The sequence below is a fragment of the Colossoma macropomum genome, unplaced genomic scaffold (genome assembly GCF_904425465.1).
Source record: "Colossoma macropomum unplaced genomic scaffold, Colossoma_macropomum, whole genome shotgun sequence".
Lineage (NCBI taxonomy): Eukaryota > Metazoa > Chordata > Actinopteri > Characiformes > Serrasalmidae > Colossoma > Colossoma macropomum.
The window spans coordinates 84,858-96,147 of record NW_023494899.1 but is presented as its reverse complement, the minus strand read 5'-3'; the positions used below and the strand labels follow the sequence as shown (position 1 = coordinate 96,147).

Sequence of the window (11,290 nt, the reverse complement as noted above, 5' to 3'; positions counted from 1 at the left end):
TTATCTCTTTATCTCCTCCTACAGATTCACACTAATACAATCCTACACACAGAGAGAGAGAGAGAGAGAGAGAGAGAGAGAGAGAGAGATAGAAATTTCTATACTTAATTTTTGATCAGATAACTGTGAGAGTGACCAACGAAAAATTAGGTAAATAAAATATGTCTACAGTTTCCAAACTGACATGATATCTAATGATTTATATGACAATATTAAAACAGAAACAAACAATATTAATAACAGTATAATAACAATGTCATGTGGTTTCTGCTACATATTCAGTAAAGAAGTTCAGTTTTATTTTTCATTACAGTGACAGTTTTTTTCTTTCTTTCTCTTCCAAAATATCTCAGTAAAATATCTCAGTAATAATAAAGTGATGATGATTAAACAGAAAGAGAAAGGACTATTAACTGTTATGGAAAGTCAACAAATGACCATTATACAGAAATCCATGTTGAAAATGATGTGAGTTATAAATGCAGGCAGGGCAGGTTAGCACTTCTTTCTCTTCTGCTTTAACTGCATAGAAAACATTTAGTGCTGAACTTCGTAGAACTAAAGGAAATAATTCATTTAGACTTTAATTACAGAGTTCAATGTGGGAATATCTGTAAATATTTGGCAGCTCTTTCTCAGCTCAGTCCATCTGAACGAGGCCATTTATTGACTTTCTAAGCTGAATAACAATAACAGGCAGAAATCTGTTCTCATGTGAGGAAACTGAATGATCTGCTTCAGATGACAGACTGTTTTTCTCACAAGCTAACGCTCCATATGTGCTCGCTAGACAATAATCCATCATGTTAATACTAATAAAAGGGAGTGAAGTTCACTGATGGAGCCTCTTTTAGACTAAACTCAGTGTTACAGCAGGAATATTCAGAGAGAGACTCACTCACACCTTCATCATCATCATGAAGGAGGTTCTTCATCAGGCAGCCGTGTTCTTCACACAGTCTTTTGGGGAGAAGAGCATTAATGAGTGTTAAACACAGCTCAGCTAACATCACTACTGTTATCACTCTTATCAACACTTTCAGACTCACAATAAAGCTCTGAAATATTTTGTTGATGTTCAGCAAAGTGATAGAAGTAAATATGGAATCAAAAGCAGAGCATCAGTGAATATTACACTGTAGATACTGATAACATTATAAAAGCTCTTTCAGTGTCTTATCAGTGTTTGTTTCTAATGCAGAGCACTGCTGACACTAATGTAGGAACATTTTATTCACTTTTCCAGTAACGTCTACAGGCCTTCAGAACACTGTATATTTATTGTGATATAAAATCTTTACACTTCTATTAAACTGAGAGTTGTTCTACACTGTCATGTTAAAGACTGAAGAAAAAGCTCTTTATGAATGAGGTTTTGTATTAAACCACATCTGGAGACATTTGGAACATTTAAAACATCCAGTCTGTTCTCTGACCACAAGAGGGCAGCAGCATCTAAATGCAATGAACCTGCTTTCATTCATTTACTCCTCTTAAACTGAGAGCTTTTATGGCTTTAATGTCTGTTTTTCCTCCTTTTTCTTTTCTGTTTGTTCACCACAATCTATCAGCTCAGTAGTTTCCATGTTATTTAGTCATGTTATGTTAAATGGAGCTATAAAGTCTCTCTGCAACTACAAACCACAGAGAGACTTGATCATATACAGTAACTGTCAGCTATAGACACTGCCTCAAAGAGACCTATTTGTCACTTTATTTAGATTTTCGCACTTATAAAATCATAATAATAACTATTTAACACATTTTAAAAGTCTAAAAGCAATTGTCACCTCAAACCTTTAGATGCACAGTGTAAACACAGTATTGGCAACAATGTTCCAGATAGATAGTGCAAGAAGAGCATCAAAAGAGGTATATATGAGTGTGAAGGGGGGGGGTTAGTTCAGTCCTTGTGAGTTTAAAAACCTGATTGCAAGAGGAACAAAGCTGTTGCAGAGTCTGGCATTGATGGCACGGATGTTCCGGTACCTTTTGCCAGACAGCAGCAGTGAAAAAGTCCGTGTGAGGGATGGATGGGGTCGTTCACGATGCTGGTGGCTTTGCGGATGCAGCGCGTGGTGTAGATGTCCATGATGGAGGTGAGAGAGACCCCGGTGATCTTCTCAGCTGTCCTCACTATGTGCTGTAGGGTCTTGCGGTCGGAGGCGGTGCAATTCCCAAACCAGGCGATGATGCAGCTGCTCAGGATGCTCTCCACGGTCCCCTTGTAGAACATGGTGAGGATGGGAGGGGGGAGATGAACTTTCTTCAGTCTCCGTTGGAAGGCTCTCTTGGCTATGGAGTTGGTGTTGAGGGACCAGGTGAGGTTCTCTGTGATGTGTACGCTGAGGAACTTGGTGCTCTGGACGATTTCCACAGCAGAGCCAGTGATGTTCAGTGGGGCGTGGTCACCCCACACTCTTCGGAAGTCAACAACCATCTCCTTAGTTTTGTCTACATTCAGAGACAGGTTGTTGGTTCCGCACAAGTCTGTTAGCCGCTGCACCTCCTCTCTGTACGCTGACACTCTCTCACTCACTCGCTCATCATTCTTGCTGATCAGACCCACCACAGTCGTGTCATCAGCAAACTTGATGATGTGATTTGAGCTGTACTTTTTTTTTTTTACTTTTTTGTTTTACTTATTTTTAATTTATGATGTTTAATTAAATAAAGCAAAGAGAAAAATAATTCCACAACGGCTGTGTCATCCGAGAATTTCTGCAGATGACACGACTCTGTGTTGTATCTGAAGTCAGAGCTGTAGAGGTTGAACAGGAATGGGGCTAACACAGTCCCCTGGGGTGCCCCAACACTGCACACAGCCTTGTCTGAGACACAGCCCTGCAGTCGCACATACTGAGGTCATCCAGTAAGATAGTCCATTATCCATGAGCAGGGGTGTAAAGAGTACTGAATATCCCTACTGAAGTACAAGTCCTGGTACTGTAATCATAATTTGCTCAGGTTCAAGTACAAGTATTAGTAAATAAAATTACTCAAGTAAGAGTAATTAAGTAGTTCATAAAAAAACTACTTAAGTACTGAGTTACTTAGTTACTTTTTCTAAGACTGTATATTTTCACTGATATCTGTTCAGAACATTTCTACCAATAAAATCAGCAGCAACATCAGCAACTTACCCAGCTTTAATTTTACTGTAATATTTCACTAATCATGCTGATCACTTCATACAGAATCAGACATTATTACTGCATTTCACAGTTAAACAGCTACACAGCCTCTCACAATTAAAGACAAATACTAAGGCAGAGAGACAAAGAGAGAGAGAGAGAGAGAGAGAGAGAGAGAGAGAGAGAGAGAGAGAATAAGAGAGAGAGAGAGACAGAGAGAGAGAGAGAGAGAGAGAAAGAAAGAGAGAGAGACAGAGTAAGAGGGAGAGAGAGACAGAGAGAGAGAGAGAGACAGAGAGAGCATGGGGGTGGGGAGGGATCAGATCAGGCCAGTCCATGGCAGCGAGACAGAATCACTGTCCAGAGTTGATGAAGAACCTGTATTAGACTAGATTTCTTGTAGCCATAAACGACCGTTAATCTCCAAAACAGCAGCTAAACTAGGCTGTATTTTAAATGGTAAACTGCAGGCTGTGGGTGACACCTGTTAACTAAAGCAGCTCACAGGCACTGTAGTAAAATATAAAATAAATATAAAATAAATAAATATAAAATAAATAAAATATACACAACAAATTTCAAGTTTAATAAACAGAAGCTTTATTAAAGGAAGAAGAAAACTGTAAACACAGTACCTGTTTAACTCAGATCAGCTAGCTAGCTCGGCTAATGCTCCCACAAGTTGGATTAGAGTTGTGAGAGCGGATGATCCTCACAGTGCTGCCTGATGTGTCCAGGTGAGAGTATGTTCTTTTCAGCAGGTAGATAACTGCACTCTAATGACATCCTGTTATGCAAACTGCAGAGGGTAGAGAGATGTTCTGACCAGAGGTCTCAGATGAGCTAGCATCAGCCTTTCAAGTGTCTTTATTAGGTGGGATGTCAGTGCAACAGGTTGATAGTCATTCAGTGCTATTGGTTGCCTTTTCTTGGGGATGGGAATCACACAAGATGTTTTCCACATAGCTAGGACTCTCTTCAGGCTACAGCTCAGATTAAAGATGGGCTGAAGGTTCCACACAGCTGCTCCACACACAGTTTCAGCACCCTAGGTTCAATGCCATCAGGTCCTGCTGCTTTACTCTGCTTGAGTTTTTTCAGTTCCTTCTTCACCTGATCAGCAGTGAATGTACTATCACTGGACATTTCAAATGTGGGGGCTGGGTGAGAGGCGTCCATTGCAGACAGTGGTTGCTGATGGTCAGAGGTTTGAAAGGCTGTGGTGGAGCAGGGTGAGGCTGTGGATGGCCCATGGCGTAATTGTGTAGGTGTGTTAATCTGTGTAGGAGACAGACACAGTGGAGTAGGAGAGGAGCCGTTCTCAAACTGCACAAAGAATTAGTTTAACTCATTCACCCATTCACGCTTTCCCTCTGCTGGAATAGGCCTGCGTTGGTTGAAGCCAGTGATGTCTTTTAGGCCTCTTCAGACATCACAAGTGTTATTCAGCTCTAGTCTTTTAGTTTTCCAGCTTGAACCTTCTTAATTGAGGTTTAAGCTCTTTTTGTACCCTCTCCAGTTCCTCCCTGTCTCCTGCCATAAATGCTCTTTTCTTCTGGTTCTGCAGAGATTTTAAGTCATGGGTGACCCAGGGTTTGTTGTTGGGAAAGCACCGGACAGTCCTGGAGGGTCGACACACACGTTGATGTAGTCAGTGATGCATGATGGCATTGCATCAATGTCCTCACCATGTGGTTCACACAGGACATCCTATTGTGTAGCCTCCAGATAGCCCCTCAGTGATTCTACAGCCTGAGGTGACCACTTCCTCACTGTCCTTGTGGTCACTGCCTGTCTCTGAACCAGGGATTTATACCATGAATTGAGGTGAACCAGGTTATGGTTTAAACGACCCAGTCGGGGGAGAGCAATGGATTTATATGCTAAAGCCGCTGGCTGATTCCTCGTGTAGACAAAGCGAGGACACGCAGTGCAGTCATAGTCTGAAAGTTCCATTGAATGATCCATTAAAAAGTCAATAAAAGTTTTTAAAAAGTTGTATAACAACTTTAGACCAGGTCTCACTAACCAGAAAAGAAAGTGGGTAAAAAGACACTATTTACAAACAGAAGACGCAGACACAGAGCCACTGGAACAGGCAGCCACCTCGAGCGGTGCCAAGAAGGGCCTGGGTTCGATTCCCCGGCCAGGCGACCAGACCTGGGATAAGCTCCAGCACCCCCCGCGACCCAGAAGGAGAAGCGGCTTAGAAGATGTGTGTGTGTGTGTGTGTGTGAGTACACAAACATACAATTATTTCAATACAAAATCATTCATAGGATACACACACACACCCTTCATCTAAACCGCTTCTCCTTCTGGGTCGCGGGGTTCATAGGACACACATTACACAATATAAATTGTCCAAAATGGGACTTAGCAATTCAAGCATATGTACACAATGTATAACATAATGTATAACAAAACTGATGACTATTTTCACACATTCTGGACTCGCACGTCAGTCCACTGATTCTGGGAAAACATAACCTCAAAATTATATTTGGGGAGCAGCATTCCAATGTCACTCTCCCTATGCCTCCTAGGAGACCTCTCAGAGGTAGTATCATCAGTCAGAGAGACAGTTCCATTACTTATAGCAGTAACTATAGCAAAAAAAAAAAAACACTGCTAAATTGGAAAGACAAAAAATATATATTTCTATAACAGAGTGGGCCAATTTATTAACAAAGCACCTAAACAAAGCATGACCTGCAACATTTACATTGTTTGTACCTTGATGGATGAAAAATGTATCTGCACAGAACCTTTTTTTCTACCAGTGTAGTGGCTGTAGTGGTCACCTCAAAGGAATCCTGTTCAGCCTTACTGTGCTGGGAAGTAGGTTGGGGCGTGGGGGGAAGAAAGACGAAGAGAACGGTGGGGACAGAAGATGGGTGGTGGGGGGCCCTTGGGGGTGCCCTGGCTCTCCCTTTTCTTCTGCACAGTATGTATTTGTATGTGTATATACATATACATATATTTACTTTATTTATTTAGTATACTGCCTGTCTGTCATTATTATTATTAATATTATTCTTATTACTATTATTATTATTATTATTATTATTATTAGTAGTAGTAGTAGTAGTAGTAGTATTTATTTTTACTATTTCTTTGCAGAGAAGACTGGACACTCCATTACTTTGGTTCAGTTGTAGTCATTTGTGGTGATTTTATTTCAATATAATTTTGTTCCACAAACACAATTTCATAGAAATCATTTATGAGCCCAAAGGTGATGTTAATGTAGCTTTAGACTGAGTGTAAATAGTGTCTTTATCATGTTAGTGAATATAGAGTTCTGTTGTGTGAGATGCTGAAGTTGTAGTGATTTAGTTCAGTTCATTTACAGCTTCATATTGTAGTGACGCTGTACAATCTATAAGCTTAGTTGACAAAAGTACAAAGACATTACTTTTAATGTTTTGGCTGACCAGCTTATAGAAAAGTGTAGCGAATATTCAGGTTACAGCATTTTGAAACATTCCACAATAAGCAGGTGAACTGGTAACAGGTGATGGTATAATGACTGGGTATAAAAACAAAAGCTCAGTTTTTGTGTGCAAAGATGGGACGTGGCTCACCACTTTGTACCAAATTTCTTGAGAGAATTATCGAACAGTTCATAAAGAACATTTTTCAATGCACGACTGCAAAGAATTTAAATTCAGGGAATCCAGAGTAAACTCAGTCTGTGTAGGACAAGGCCGGAAACCACTGTGGAATGTTTGTGAACTTCAGCCCTCAGACAGCACTGCATGAGAAAGCGTCATGCTGCAGTGTTCAATATAGCCATTGGCTCAGCAGTACTTTGGAAAACTGTTGTCACTAAACACAGTCGACCACTACATCAAGAGACGCAAATTTACTGTACAAGAAGAAAACCATACATTCATTTTACGCAGAAACACTGCATTCTCTTGGTCAACTTCATGCCAGGTGGTCTGAAAAACAATGGAAATGTGTGCTGTGGTCAGAGGAATCCATGTTTAAACTTGTATTTGGGAAAAAAAACAGACATACAAATCTCTGTGCCAAAGATGAAAGAAATCATTCAGACTTTTACCAGCGAAAGATGCAAAATGTTAGAATCTGTTATGGTGTGGGGGAGCATTACTGCCCACAGCACAAGTTATTCAGCTGACAACTTGTCCACACCCAGAGAACTTCCTGCCACCCTGCCAACAGCTGCACAACTGTTATTTCCTTGAATTGAATCAGAGAATCCAACTCCTCCCTCTCCCTCAGTCGCAACTGTGAAAGGTCTCGTAGCAGTTCTGTTGTACCTTCAGTCCTTCCATGCATTACAAATCCACATAATACACAGCCAGCCTCCTCATTTCAGCTGGGTCAGAGGTCAAAGTCCCATCAATCCTGTGTGAAAACATCATCTGTTTTTTTCTGCACCACTTTCCTTTCTAAATAAAAAGTATGTACTGGGATCATCCATCTCTACTACTGAACAGATTCCTGCCTTTCTCAAGCACTGCTGAGCTTCTGTTTTTTCTCCAGTGCTCTGTCAAGCTGAACCTGTTCTTCTCCACTATTTCTCTTTCTAATCGCTCTGTTTCTTGATCTATACTTCCAAACGCCCTTTTCTGTGCCCTCCAGCTCTCACAGTACAAAATAAAATGATCCCAGAAGAAACTGTCACAATAATTTGACCTTAAACTGCCGACAGTATTGTGGCCAACATGTAGACTTTATACTTACGTGCACAGTCACCGTATGATGAAAAACAGTTCTTTTTTTTATGAAAAATTACAAAATGATAAACATTTTGAAAAACAGGAGTATTCACCACCCTACTATTAAACTCTTTCTTCATTAAATTGATCTAATATTGCCCCACTGACTCTAGACTCACATACTTTGAGCCATGTATATTCTCACTGCCTTATTCCTACTCCTCTACACATCTATGAGATCAGCCTTAACTTTGCAAGTATTTTATTAGATGGACTTTGTGGCTCCTCCTCATTAATATCAATGGTAAACTGTTTGGTACAATTTCAATCTCATAATTATACTTATTTCAGCCTCTTCATAATCCTGAAGAGCCTGTTTTACTTTGTGAAAAACCTCTACAAAATCAGCCCCCATATTTTGTTCATAAACGTTAACAAACAAGAATTTAAAAGCTTTTAAAAGCCTGGATCTGCTTTTACTAACAATACCATCCCTGATACTGTCTCTTCTACTCACAGCAGATTCACATCTAATCCTTTTCCCTTCCCACCATCCGTCCCACTCCACTTCATTTTCCCTATCAGTGTCTCCTGCAAGATAATTATATTAATCTTTATAAACTCTGAAAGCATCTCTCTTTCATTCCTGCCTCTGCCCCCCGTTCATATTCAAAGAGCCCACTCTCACTAACTCCATACAGAGAAAGGAAGCAAGAAATGACAGAAACAGAAAGGAAACCAAAGCCAAACACAGCACACCTTGAGACTCATTCACCTTTATTTTTTTCTGTGTTGCTGAGCCTTTATGCCCAAGTTATCTAGTTAGATTTTTTTTCAGTCTAAAGCTTTTCTCCTCACTCAAATCCTCAAATCCAACTGTATGTTGTGATTTCACTGCTGACACCACAAACGTATCTATGTCAGGGAAAATCCTTCACTTCTACCGTCTTACCAAATGTCTCATTGATGAAAGAGTTTCTCTCTTTAAGAATATAAATCTGTGCTCTCTCTCTCTCTCTCTCTCTCTCTCTCTCTCTCTCTCTCTCTCTCTCTCTCTCTCTGACTGAGATCCAAATCAGAAATACCCATAAGGTCTGAAAAACAATCCCCATTCTCCTCTCCCTCACTAACTAGCTCAGTTACTTCCACTGGGGTCTCACTCTGTGTATTTCTAGCCTCTGCACTCACCCCCACCTCCTCTTCCTCTAATTCCCTCTCCACTAGTTTTCCCTGAAAACTCTGACTCATGTACGCTTTCCTCAGCTCCTTTAACGTTCTCAGGCTGTCATATCTCTTCATCTGTGTTATCAACCAGATCCTGCACAGCACTAACGTTAACACTGCTTCCTTCACTGGGCTGCTCTGTGCTTACCCCCACCCCCACCCCCAAACTAGCAGGGACTGTTCCCACAACTTTACCTACCTAACATTACCTACAGGTTCTAATAATGTTTCAAATAAAACATTTCTATGTGATGTTCAAAGAACGTTTTAAGGATCACTGAATGTCCCTGTGAGGTTAAATGTTAACTAAGACACAACGTTTTAACTGCAACATTCAGACAATGTTCTGAGGATGTTGTCAGAGCCACAGATTACATGTTACATGATAACAGAAGAAGAACAATGTCAACACAACATTTGAAAAATGTCTTGTGGATGTTATTAAGGCTTGAGATGACAATGTAAAATTTTATAGAACGTTCCTGTAATGTTGTAAGGTAGAATTTTTCGTGTGCAACATTCTGAGGATGTTTTGGAGGTAACAGATTATAGAATGTTCGTTTATAAAACATCTGCATAGTGTCACATGATAAATGAGAAACATTGTCAATGCAGCATTCTGAAAATCGTTTGAGGATCTTATTGAAGCCTGACAGAATCTTTAACTTTAAGTCCCACCTCCAGTCTTTGTGCTATCCATGTTTGTTTAATAAATAAATATTATATTGAAAGCATTTTATCCTACTTTATTCTACTGTGAACAGATATTTTCACACCCAGTCTGAGGGAGACAGAGAGAGAGAGAGAGAGAGAGAGAGAGAGAGAGATACTAACTGCTCTCACCTTCTCTGTTCTTCATACAGTCATATCGCTGCTGGTGGTGAAATATGTCCACATTTTAAATCAGTTCATATCAGGTTTTTGTCTATAACAGCAGATCCATAATAATAAGACCGAGTTTAAACTCTCCACTAATCTCACACACGACTCTCCACTTCAGTGTCCAGAGCGGAAACCACAAATACTTTCAGTTTCCCCTCAATCTGTTCTCTGACCACAATAGGGCAGCCACATTTAAATGGACTGAACCTGTTTTCATTCCTTTACTCCTCTTAAACTGAGAGCTTTTGTGGCTTTAATGCTGGTTGTTCTTCCTTTTTATTTTTTTTTTTCACACTATAAATCCTCTTATGATTTAACGGTGTTGTGTCAATCAGGATGCAGCAGTGAAAGAGAAGTGCTGTTTCAGTGAGAGTGAAACTGACACTTTGACAGCAGCAGATTGAGCCCTGAGACTCCTTCATTTCTGCAGCTGGACTGTAGCAGTGACCACTTTAAAGACCGCACTGATGAGTCTCAAGTCAGAGCTTCATCATCATCTGTTGAATAATATAGAAACTCCACAACTCAAACATTTTCATTAATAATCTGATCACTTCTCCTATCAGTGAAAGGGATGCTTGTGAAATGCACTTTCCAAACAGCTGGATATTATATTGTATTGTTTTCCTATCTTGTGCCTGTCTAAAAAAAAATCTACTTCATTGTTTTTTATTTTTTTAATCAGGCTTACCAGCGCTTACTGTGGATTACGCGTCTGAAAAAACCTACATCCATGGCTGTACTTGGGAGTTTGGAGAATTCCCAGCAGGCCAGAGCTATTGAATGAACTCACAGCACAAGAACACTCAAACTGCAAATGTAACATCCAGGTGTATATCTGTAGTAATTTAGGGGTAAAACCAGTGGCCCCATCTTAAGTGATACAGCCCCTGTTTACTGACTGTAATTGAGACTCATACAGTGGAGAGAGATTAGATGAAGATGCAGTGAGCTTCATTTCCTGATGATGTAGCAATTACGTTCAGACGCCTGGACAGACGTTACTTCAGCGCATTAAGTCATTACAGGTAAGACAAATATAAACCATGAACATGTTTCATGCCTGCCGTGGCTCTATGCTTTAGCCTAGGATGATTAGGTTTAGATGTTTAAGATTGCTGTGTTGTTTTTCCTCATCTTTGCACATCAGGTGTTTGATTTAACCTGCATATCGACTTCACTTGGGCCTTCACTTAACTTGAGCAGCTGTCTAACATAATAACCCACAAAAACTGGTAAGACACTCATTACCATAGAATATCTTAAAAAATATGAATGTCATCCAATGAACTGACAACATGACACTGTTTCACAAGTTTATTTTTATATCTAACACAAGTTAATATGTACAGATGTTTC

The 11,290-nt window shown here is 40.0% G+C and overlaps 1 long non-coding RNA gene across 1 annotated transcript; it reads right to left on the bottom strand.

The window, feature by feature from the left end:
• Positions 1 to 3: 3 nt before the first annotated feature.
• LOC118800476 lies at positions 4 to 10,066 on the bottom strand. Its single transcript, XR_005006239.1, has 2 exons — positions 9,893 to 10,066; positions 4 to 42 (listed from the first exon to the last, which is right to left on the bottom strand). It is a non-coding gene; the product is annotated as an uncharacterized LOC118800476 (long non-coding RNA).
• Between the last annotated feature and the right edge of the window lie 1,224 nt (positions 10,067 to 11,290).